The 11,626-nt window shown below is 43.7% G+C and overlaps 1 long non-coding RNA gene across 1 annotated transcript; it reads left to right on the plus strand.

The window, feature by feature from the left end:
* The first annotated feature begins 25 nt into the window (after positions 1–25).
* Positions 26–9,954, plus strand: LOC310883257. Its single transcript, XR_014573407.1, has 5 exons — positions 26–118; positions 434–490; positions 2,319–2,421; positions 9,106–9,187; positions 9,273–9,954. It is a non-coding gene; the product is annotated as an uncharacterized lncRNA (long non-coding RNA).
* The last annotated feature ends 1,672 nt before the right edge of the window (positions 9,955–11,626 follow it).

An 11,626-nucleotide genomic window follows, 5' to 3' on the forward strand; every position in this document is an offset into this window, starting at 1 on the left:
AAGATTTAAAGCACCTTTTCCCCCACTCCATGTTTTGGTAAAACTGCTTTTCTTGGAGATTCATAAGAGGGAACCAGATGGAACAATAAACAACAATTTATTTTAAGGGGTGTTTTAGGCAAGAAAAAAAAATATATTTTATTGCATTGTTTGCTTTTTTCTGAAGGCTAGGTTTCTCTTACCCTCAAATGCATAAACAAATTGTTGCAAACTTTTTTTTTTTTAAATTTAAAATAGCATGTATTCATTTTGTCGCTGCATTTCAATACTTGTTCTTTCTTGAATTTGATTTCAGTAATATTATAGCAGTAAATTATCTTTAATTTGAAGCTTGTGGTAGCAGGATCAATGTTTGCCTTTTTTTTTTTTTTCCAGTTTATGTTACTCTATTTATGTTAAAAAAGTATTATTTCTGTGCCTCCATTTGAAGTAGGAATGGACATGGTGGATTCCATGAATTTCCAACAACTAAAGGAAGTAGAACCTGAAGGTAAGCACCAAATAATTTCATAATATAACTACAGAAATATTCATACATGACCATATATGACACTTTTGAGTGGCTGAGGATTCAGTATATTTCATACAGATAAACAAGCTTTATTTGTCTTTTGCAGATTTCCATAGGTGTTAACATTCTTTTCTGAAGGATTAAACTTGCTTTTTTTTCAGAAGAAATTGGTAAAATTGGGTGCAATGTTCCTGATACAGAATTATGAAAATAAGGTATATAAAATAATACGTGTTGCTCAGTGAACTTACTTGCCATTTTTTCCGATTTACACTCATGTTTTTAGCTGTTATGTTTATGAATACAACATGTCGTGCTTTTTGTTGTAACTTTCCCTCTTTGCATGTGTTTATATTGGAAGTCAGAACATGCAGCAGTCAGACTGTTCTAATTTTAAGACTGCATCATAAACTTTTAGTGCAAAAGAAAGAAATATAAATAGTATTCAGTCTATTCAAGCATCTTTTTATCTCTGTTTAAATTGTAACCAGGAAATACTAGCTCACTCCACATAAGAAGTTTCTAATCGCTGGAAAATATTTTAAAAACCCTTTCAGACATAGGTTTTAGAAACAAATATTTCATGGGGACAGACTTCAGATTTCAGCAAACAGTCAGAGCTGACAAAATGAAATATAGGCCATAATTCTGAAAATTCTGCCTGATGAGGAAAAATAACTGAGTGTTTGTTACACGGTCTTCAAATTCAAATCAAAACTTATCTGCAATGACTTTTGTATTATTATGTAGTATTTGTGTTGGACAATTAGCTAAAGCAGACATTTATTTTCACTTTCCATTAATTTGTAGGTAACAGTGTCTCCGGAAGTTAACATTAACTTTAGAAAATAATGTGAAAGTTTAAGCTAACTTTTTTATTTTATTTTATTAAAATATTCCTATGCCAGCCTTAGTGGTTTCCTGGGCTAATCTTTGCTTGAAGATAACCAAATGAATAATGGATTATTCATTTCTCAACTGTGCAGTAGCATAAAACTATCAGAAACTTTTGGATGTTTCAAAGGTTTTGACGTGCCAGTGACCCCACAGAAAAAAACATTCCCATCTCAACCAAACCACCATTTTCTCAGCTGAAAGAGGAGCTGATGTTCTGGCAGGCAACGGAGCTTTTGTAGGTGCACAGAATGCTTCAGGTGGAAGCGCTCAGGTGGAGCAGGACCAGCTTCAAGTTGGGATCTGGCTGCCCTGCACTGGGTCCTGCTATGGCTGGAGGATGTCTCCCCGAGAATGGCCCCTCCAGGTGCCGTTCCGGCCAGTGGCCAGCACAAGGAAGGACTTTTTCCCTTTGTGCCTGTTGGGATTTCCCGTGTTGCAGCCTCTGGTGCTGCCTCTGCGCTTCTGCCAGCACCAGAGGAGCCTGGCTCTGCCTTCGGGACCTCCGGGTACTGGGATGTCCACCAAGACGTGCCGTTCAGTTGGGGGTGACTCGTGGGGAAAAGAAAGAGAGCCTGTTTGGTGGTTGTGATCAAATGGTCTGTGGAGAGGCTGTGGATAATTTTGTGGCATGTCTTTGATTCGTGACAAAGAAATCTGTCATTTGCCATATGCTCACATTTTGTAGCAATAACATTTTTTCCCAAGAGTCTCTGATCTAAGGAACTGTATCAGAAATACTTTAAAGTCTTTTTCCATTTGAGCTTTTTTATTTTTAAAAATTAGTATCAGTAACTAAAATTTCTGCATAAACAACACTAAAACCTGGTGGCAGTGATTGTTACTCTTGTTGACCACTGCAAAAATTTCAGTGGCTGACAATTTATTTATTTTTTAATTTTTCAAAAAACAGGGTTGCTGAGAAATTCTGCACAAAGGACTTGATCCCAAACAACAAAGTAGCTTATGAAGATGAATGGCTTTCTGCAAAGACAACTCAGACTTAGCTCTGCTGGGTGAGTGAATGCTCTTAGAGATGCTCCTGTCTCCTTTGCCTCTCTGCCCCATTTTCCCCTGCCCCAGGGAGCTGCCCTGCATGGTGCTTACAGATTGCTACCCTAAACCTGCGTGTGCTCAGATGTCGTGGAAATTCAGTTTGTGGGTCTGTCATTAACAAGTATTTCTGTGAGTTTCCTTTTGGGGATGCTGTTTCAGAGAAGAAAAAAAAAAGTGGTGGTGGGGGGGGAACAACGAAAGACAGTGCTTGTGTGGCTGGTATTGTGTTTTGACAGCATAGTCTGAAACTCGGGGCTGTAACTGTGGTTTTTATACAATGCTTGCAATTCAATAGCCTAAGGAAAGAAAAAAAAATCAGAAAAAAAATCTTGGTGGTTTTCTAACTCTTTTTATTAAAGAATTTCTATTTCCTTGAATTTATATGTAAAATGGATTTTAATCAAAAAAGACTAACTAGCAAGACCATAGCATTGCCTTGAAAGGTTTGACTCATTCATACTTAGGCTGGAAATGAATGATTTTAAAGGAGTGTACAAAAGTAACAAAACCATCCCTTTACACAGGAAAACGAGGGTTTCCCTAAACTCTGAGGAGGGAGGGAAATGAAACCGAGATTATCCAGACACTGCAGCCTGTCATGCCTGTCACCAGGGTGTTTAGCCACTGGGGCTATTCTATTCACTGCTATTCTTGATAGCCTCCTCTTCTTGTTACCTAATGCAGGCAGAATTCAATGAGCAAACCATACAAAACAAAGTTCTGGCATTTGCAATAACTTGCAAAACCAACACATCAAAAAGAGCTTTTGGAGGCATATTTTCAACGTACTTCCACCTGAGGCATTGCTTACATGAGGACAAACGGGACCCTTGATTAGATTTGAGTGAAGTTCTGATAGTTCCAGTATACGCAGTACTCTGTATCACTTACACTGCCCCATTGTGAATAGTGGGTTATGGTTCTGATTTTCCTTCCCTTTCCTCCATATAGATGCATCTAAGTGGCTATTTTAATTTATTTAAAAATCAGGCAAAAGAGATGAGAATGATTTACTGATGTAAAGCGTATGTATTTTACATTTTGCTTTGCAATGCACTCTACTGACAGAATCTGGAAGTAGTTCTGCTATTGCCCTGTGTCTTATTTTCTGGTACTTTTACTGATACTTGTACTTAATCTGCTTTGTTGCTCTTTTTTTTTTTTTTTTTTCATTCTGCGTTTTTCCTAGATTTGCTTTATCTTTTCAAAATGCAAATCTCAGTATATATCATCACAGTCCTAGAGGTACTAGTGCTAACTATTTGGGCTAGTTATCTTCCTTCTATGATTCAGAACAGCCATGGATTTGTCATTGCTATAAACACAGCAAACTCAAATTTAATTTTAAAACTCTATTTCCTCAGGTTGGAAGCAGGTTTCTTTCTAGAAAACCATCTATCTTGTTTCTTTCTTTAATTTTTATCTCTAGAATTATATGGCTTTCTGTTTTAGAATTGCATATCCAAGACTTGAACAAGAAATTCAAGGCATTTATTGAATTTGAACTTTGTAGACATTCTCTCAATCCCAGTTAAAATTTTGGTACACTAATTTAACATGCTTCCTAATTTTAAAAACTTGTTTTAGCTCTGACTAGAATAGTAGCTAATGCGGTCAGCTGCTGCTTTTGCAGTGGGCTCTCTGTCTTCCTTGTTTCTTGTGGCCTCAGAAGGCAGTCCAAGGTAAATTAAGGGGATGTGATTATTAGGGCTTCTGAAAGATTCAGTAGTCACCAATGAAAATGTATAGTAAAAAGAACCAAGCTACACCAACAAGCGAAGTCCCTGAAAAAGCCTGGAGGCAAAATGGCTATAATTAAAACCTGAAAGCAATGAGTTCATAAAGAAGTAAACGAAGAGGCGGGCTCTCTGTAAATGATGATCTAAAAAGTGTTCTGGGTTGTGAGACCTCATTTCAAATGTATTCATTAAATAATATTTGAATCATTTAACAGTTTGAACTCTACTGCACTGTTAATATCTTCAGGGGATTTTTTTTTTCAGTAACAAAGGAGTCTTTGTTCCTAGTCTATGCTTGGGCTGTGCCTTGGATATTAGTTGGAAACCTGATAGCCTGACATTGCTCGAAGTCTGTGAGTACAATGTGAGTCGTCTGCAACTGGGATTAAAACAGGCCTTTTGTACCGAGATGCTGAGAGGCCACGTGATCTTGGAAAAGCAATGGTTTTGGATGGCAGGAGATGTTTAACCCTTTGTGCTTGTGGCAGGGAGCCAGGCATGTTGCTGCGGGAAGCAGAACCCGAGTGTTTGTAGGGGAGAAGGTGGCCCATGTTGCACAGGGGTAGCCAGGGCTGCTGCGTGTATGGATTGTTAGTATACTTGAGTAGTTTCTGTCAAATAAGCAAATAATGCCTTGTACGGAGAGCATGTGGGCACATCCCCCTGCTCCTGTCCCTGCCTCGCTGCCCAGCCTGTTCTTGCTCCCTTTGGAACAAGTCACAGAGTCACAGAACTGCAGGGGTTGGAAGGGACCTCCCGAGATCATCGGGTCCAACCCCCCTGCCAGAGCAGGCTGCCCAGGGAGGCGTCCAGACGGGCCTTGAATATCTCCAGAGAAGGAGACTCCACAACCGCCCTGGGCAGCCTGTCCCAGCGCTCCGTCACCCTCACCGTGAAGTTCTTTCGCATGTTGGTGCGGCACTTCCTGGGCTCCTTTTCGTGGCCATTGCCCCTTGTCCTGTCCCCGTAGACCACTGAAAAGAGGTTGGCCAAATGCCTGTCTCCCACACTTCAGGTATTTATAAACATTGATAAGGTCCCCTCAGTCTTCATTCCTCAAGACTGACCAGACCCAGGGCTCTCAGCCTTTCCCAGGTCCCCACGATATGCTGTGGGTGTGCTTTTAATCAGGGCTATGAACCAACGTTCACCAATGTCTCAGAAAGATGAGCTGTTCTGTAAAAATTCCTGAAGTAACATAAATAATAAATACAGGATTATTTTTATTTGCCTAGTGGCTTTTGAATTCTGGGCACTATGTTCTCAGGCTTTGCTCTGTACCCACAGAAACTGCAGCTTGATTTTCAGTCAAGACTGGGAGGTTGGGACCCTTGCACAAGTAGCGCTCTGAACAACAGTTTTACCAAAGACCTCCAAATGTTGGCAGTGGGAACGTATTTGCTGTGTTAAATGGACATAAGATGACAGTGAAAAGTGGGGGATCCTCAGACATGCAGCCCTGTGGGGGGATACCCAGGAAAGGCTGGTGCAGTCCGTGCAGGGGGAGTTCCTGCAAAACAGCAACATCTAAAAATGCATGCAATAACCTGTGCTGCTCCCCCAGAGCAGTACAGCTCTGTGTGGGCAGGAAGGCTTGCTTTTGCAAGTGACAGAAGAGAAGAACTTGCAGACACAGCGTGTAAAATATCACCTGATTTCAACATGTAAAAAGGAAGCGCCAAGGTGAATGCTGTCGTGAACCTCACGCTTAGTGAAAATTAAGTCATCAAGGCTTTGCAAGATAGCCTCTGGTTTTCTCCTTTCACAATAGTTCAATTTATAAGATGATGAAAAATGAATTAACTTTAGTGCTTTTCTGGCATTTCCCGCAGTGAAAGCTAGACTTTCGAGATACTCAAAGATTGTTCCTGCTCCACTAAGGTTACATAAAGTCCCACCTGGTTCAAGTTTAAGAAAACAGCAGAACAAAGTCAATCATATAAGCTTAATAATAAAATACTGAGGGGAGTTAAATACTGATTATCCATATAGAGAAGTACTACTTTTTATTTATGTTTCTCTGAGTTATTCTAGGAAATATAAAACTTTTACAGTTCCTGCAGCCAAACTAATTCTTTTGTGTTGTTTATATGATTGAATTCCATTTTTCTTTCTCATCACAATCAAAAGTGTAACCTAACAGTGGGCATTTTAGATTTGGAAATTAAAAAAAAAAGAGGTATATTGTAGTCTGATTATTATAGATGGGAAGGTTTGCTTCACTGTTTCCCAGAATTTTTAAGACTAAATATGTTGTATTTTAATTGTAATACTGTCTTGTTTTTCTCATGATCTATGTTGGAAAAATTGAAATGAATGCAGCAGGTATGTCTAAGTGCTCTATATGACTTACAGATTTTTCACTAAGCTGACATCGCTGGGACCCAGCAGACAATTAATGCAAAAAGCTGTTTGTACCAATGGAAGCCCATACTGATATTGTGGAAAATATAGTAATCCTTACTGAGGTATTTGAGAAAACAAACATGAAAAAATATACACCTTAAATTTGCAGAGTTTTTTTTTTTAATGTCTGAAAAAAAAAAAAAAATAAGTAAACCACCCAACCTTGCAGAAGAAACAAACAAGAAAATCTTTGTGGAGGGCTAAGTTACGAAATCTTTGCAGATCTCTGCTGAAAATATTTCAGTAACTTAACTTTTATTGTTCAGTTAGGCATTTTTTGAAATGGGAAGTAGTCAATTTAGTACTGCAGAAATCAAGTGTCTGAAGGAATTTGGTTCAAACTTTAAAGAAAACAACATTGTTGGCAAAACTAAGCCTGAAGAAATATTTACATCTGTAAGGTGAACTTTTCAGAAACTGAATGCAAATGAAGTTTTACAGATGAAATCGTCTTTTACCTCCATTAAAAGAGCGTGGGGATCTGCACCCCCCTCAAAAAAGAGCCTTTCCTTACCCACAGCTCCTTCCAGTTCTTGGGAATTAAAGGAGGCACACACCAATAAGCATTGTCTCCTCTTGAGGAGTAAATTTTCTCCTGATTCTGCTCTGCATTTGCTGCAGTATTGAGCTCATCTAATGACTTCACACATTTGCCTTCTGAGTTGGTCTAGTCACTGAGTTCGCTTTGATTTTGAGATAGAGGGGATGTCATAGTTTCCCTCAGTATTCCAGGGAGAAGTATTGAAAACTTTCCTGGTAATGTCAGCCACCAGACTTAGAAACCTGTCCTTCAAAATTTTCAAATTCCTTTTATTGCATATCCCTGCAAGGGGTAGAAATCACTGCCTGGAAAAATGTATCAGCTTTTTTGCAAAGTAACTCTTGGAAGCCCATACTCTAAAGACAGGACTCATCACTTTGGATGGTACATGACACGTAGCAGCAACCAAATACTTTTTTGTATTGTTCCAGATGGCTGTGCTACCAAACACTGTAGAGGTTATTTAGTAGCTAAAATTTGTACACTTGAAGCCTTAAATATTAATGAAGGGTATCTTTATAGAGCTGGGGATGTAAACACCATGGAAAAGTAAGATGTGGTTTTGCTGGATGGAACAGCTTAAAAGACTTCTTGCTAATGGCTAGCTGGGCTAAAGGTTTTTTTTTTTTTTTTTTTTTTTTTTTTTTTCCTAGCATATGGGCTTGTTTTGTACAGTTTATGTGGTGGTTTTTCGTTAGATTCTCAGTGGTAATGAGCCCACACAGTTGATTGCTGCAGGGAGAAAAAAATTATTCTGAATAGGTTTGCTGAATAATTATGAACTGAGCTGAACTCTTACATTTGCTTACTAATTGTATGGTTCGTGATGTTTTATGTATGATGCATTCATTTTGTTAAAAAGGATTTTCTTATTTTTATTTTTTTTTGCTGAGCAGCAACTTTTCTCAGTGCAAGTTAAACTGGCACAGTGGAAAGAGCTGAATTCAAGTCTGATGAATTGATGTTTGAATTATTTAAAAAAAAATCAACCCCACTATTTCGTTTTCAGAGCTTGCAATATGAAACCCAAAATCGTGCTATTGTCTTGAGAGTTGAAATAAATGAATCCCCTCAATTTTGGATTTGGCAGGAGCAATTACTATTGTTAACTTAGAAAATAATCTCCTGCAGCTACAACTATTTAAATAATGCCTTTCCCTTCTTCCCTCAAGATGACCAAACACAAAGACTGAAAGTTTAAAAAAAAAAGAAAAAGTAAAATGTACTTTTCACTATTTGGTACATCTCAAGAAAGGCTTCCTCCCTCCTTGGTGTTGCGAGTGTGGCACTTTGTGACTGACCTGTTCCTGACTGTGATGGCAACAGTCTGGGGGAAATCTTCTACCGTGCTGCCCAGTATCGTGCTGGAAAGCCATGGTGTACGCGGCGCATTTGTCAGCTTCTGGCTGTGTTTTGCTCAGGATATGTTCCAAGTTGGAAACCAGGCTGAGCCTTCTTCTGACATTTAGCAAATAGTAAATGTTTATACCAAGAGCCTGTAGAACATTATAGTTGGTACGGTACCTTACCATTTCAATCAGCTCGCTGTTTTTACTGTCAAAATATTTAGGCTGATATTATTTCCATATTTGTAATCGGACAGTTATACAATACTCCCAGGCTGCAGCCAGATGCAGGGAGTGCTTCCTGAGAGTTACTGTGCTGAAACTTTCAGTGTTGAAATTTGCTCCTAGAAGACGCTGATGTTAGGCCAGAAGGAGGTGAGCAGAAAAGCCTTCTGGTACAGCAGTCTGGGGAAGGAGCGAGCAAGCAGTTAGCCATTGCTTGCTGACTCGAGTGGCCAGCCCAGCTGCTGCGGCCTGGCAGGGACACTTATGCTGGTTGGCACAGACAAGAGAGGACAGGAAACGAGCATTAACGCTTGTCCAGAAGCAGTCAAGATGGCTAGCCCATGGATCAAGGAAGTCTCCATCCCACTACTGTGTTCTCCTTTACAGCATCATTCTGCTCTTCCATAGAGAGACAGCGATTCCTCCACCTGAAAAACAAATGGACTCTGCATCTCCCAGGAAATGCAAGGTGAGTCGTCTTAATCAGTAAAAATGTGTCATTTCTGAAGGATTTGGGCTCTTATGTAGAAGCCAATATACATAAATCATTGCAGGAAGCATCTGTGAGAATACCCTCTTAAAACCAGGACCCTCTGATTTAGAGAAGAGATGTGATTTTGCAGAGGCCTGAGGTCCTTTTACACCAGCAACGGTAATTCTTCACAGCAGAAATCTATCTGCCTTACAGGAGTAAGTCCCTTTCACAGCAGCTGTCACACAACTTTCATCGTATCTCTGGCACAGAGAGACCAGGCTATTTCCCCAGAGAACTAGCTATACATAAATGCAACAACAAAGGGTCAGCTGTGATAAAAAGGGTCAGCTACAAATGGAACCCAAGATGATTACAATAGTAATTAATGTCCAAGAATGTTCCTGCCATATATTGTCCAACTGGCATGTGGTATCTTAAATGGAAAATATCTTTTTATGCCATCCTACCACAAACACACAACAAAATATGGATTCTAGCTAAGCTAGAAACAGTGTTACTTCTCTGAGGAGGACACTTCACTTGCTGACCTGTTGCAGCAAGGACTGATCATGGTCCTTACCCATGTCAAAGACTTGCCAGTGCGAGAGCTTCAGTGCTGTTGTGTGACTGTATCGGCAGGAGTGGCATTAAAAATCCAATATTGTTTTTGTTTACGATGTTCTTCCTTGTTTTGATTGGCACTCTCAAAATTAATTCAGCTTTTTTTCTTCTCCCCCGCCCCCTTTTTATTTATTTATTTTTTATACAAGGCCATGAACTCCAGCCCTGCTGCCCGTGGCACCTGCATACAGGGGAACCACCGTGCTTTTGGCACTGTGAGCCTGCTGCCTGAGCTGATGGAGAGGCACAGGGGAACACGCCAAGTGCGCTTGCTGGAGGGGTAATGCAGCGAAAGATCTCGCTTGCTGCAAGAACCTATTTAGCTGGGGCACGGTCCAGCCCTTACTGCAGTCAGCAGAAGTCGTTCGTGGGTGAGGCAGATGGCTGTGGGAGAGCTGGAAGAGGTCTCGGGCCAGACGGGCCCCAGGGCGCTGAGCCCCAGCTCCGAAACAGAGCCCTGGGAGGACTGCAGCCCCCGCCCGTTTTCCGCACCACCACGGCACCACCAAGACGCACGCGGCGACAACCATCAGCCGCCCTCGCCCCTTGCCGTCCCGCCCACGCCGCAGCAGAACACGGAGCCGGGACGAGGCCCGGGGGAACCCGTCCCGAGCAACCCCGGCACCGGCGACCCCCCTGCCCCCAGGGGCCGGCTCCGGCCGCGGGGGCCGGGGCCCGGCGGGCGGCAGCCGCGATGGTGCCCCCCGACGGCGCCTCCGCCGAGCCCCCGGCGGCCGGGGCTGCGCGCGGGGCGGGCGGGCGGCAGGGGGCGCTGTGCCCGTTCGGAACGGCCGCTCCGACGGCGCGCACGCAGGCGCAGAGGGAGGCGGCGGCGGGCGGGGGCGCGGAGCCCCGGGAGCGCGGGGCCGGGCCGGGCCGGGCCGCGCAGAGGCGCTGGGGGGGGGCGCGGGGCCGCTGCGCTGCCGGGCGGCGCGGCCGTAGGCCCGGACCGCGGCCGGCGGGGGCACGGGCCCGGGGGGCCGGCGGCTCCCCTTTGTCACCGCCTTCCCGCTGCGGACGGGAGTTGCTTCCCGTTCCTTTGTGCCGCCGTCAGGCTGCGCGGCTCCTGCTTTTTGCCCTGGTACCAGCCCGGCCCCGCAGCCCCCCTCTCCCTTGTCACTTGGCTAAGTAATAATTTCCACGTCCAATTCCATTTCTTTTCTAGTTCTGAAATCTCCAAGCCATCAGCAAGGAGGATAGTTCACATGAAAACTAATTACACAAAATCAATATTTAATCACAGCGCAGCATCCTGATCCTGCAGGAAAAAAAAAATCCCTTTAAACTCTCCTGCCTCATACAAATACTTCTCGGCCGCATATTTATAGATCTCTCTTTATATTTGTTTATTTATTTTTTTTTTGTGGAGTATTTTTTTTTCTTTTTTTAAGCTACTGACACGTGCGAGCTGCGAACACCTCAAGCGCCTCACCCTGCCGGGTGTTTCCAACCCCCCGGCGCTATCGGGCATTTATTTCCCCCCAGGGATGCCGCGCTCCGACAGCCCCGCTCCCGCTCCCGCTGGCCGCGGCCGGACCCCGACGGGGCGCCGCGCTCGGGCTCCGCGCGGTGCCGCCGGCTTCGCTGGGGCGGCCGGAGCGCCCAGCCGCTCCTTCTGCCGGCTCGCCGCGCCGCAGGGGCCGGCCGCGCCCGTGCGCTCGGAGCACCGGGACACGCCGCGGCCGGCGAGCGGCGCAGACCCCGAACCCCGCCGCCCGGTTCCGGCCTCCGCGCCCCGCTCCCCGCCGCGCTTCCCCGACCGCGCTCCGGGACTCCGCCGGCTCGGCCGGGCCGGGCCGGGCCCCGGCGGCT

The sequence above is a fragment of the Anser anser genome, assembly GCF_964211835.1.
Source record: "Anser anser genome assembly, chromosome: 18".
Taxonomy (NCBI): domain Eukaryota; kingdom Metazoa; phylum Chordata; class Aves; order Anseriformes; family Anatidae; genus Anser; species Anser anser.